Genomic DNA, 393 nt, shown 5'->3' on the forward strand with positions numbered 1-393 from the left:
TTCCAAAGATCAAATGATCTATGCTGCTATCGACATTCAATTTATAACTTTCTTCAATCTTAACTTTATATTCAATCTTATTATTTTATAGTTCTCTGTATGAAATGTATGAACTATTGAATCATTTGGGTTTTTATTCCTCTTGTAGGAGAAACATTTGAGACAAATATATTTGAACGAAACCTCACTGAGAACTCTTGAATTATAAAAGAGAAATCTCTGAGCAATTTAATGTTCCTCCGGGGGAGACTGCAGCGCTGCCACGTGATTTTAATGCATAAATAAATAAATTAAACTAACAAGCCGGGCACATACACAGACTGCAAATCTATGCCACCGCATTCATGTGATTCCCCCGGAGGGTGGCATCATCGTCTCTTCCTCTCCTCCTCT

Source organism: Sinocyclocheilus rhinocerous, unplaced genomic scaffold (genome assembly GCF_001515625.1).
Source record: "Sinocyclocheilus rhinocerous isolate Xijiao unplaced genomic scaffold, SAMN03320098_v1.1 scaffold3135, whole genome shotgun sequence".
NCBI lineage: Eukaryota > Metazoa > Chordata > Actinopteri > Cypriniformes > Cyprinidae > Sinocyclocheilus > Sinocyclocheilus rhinocerous.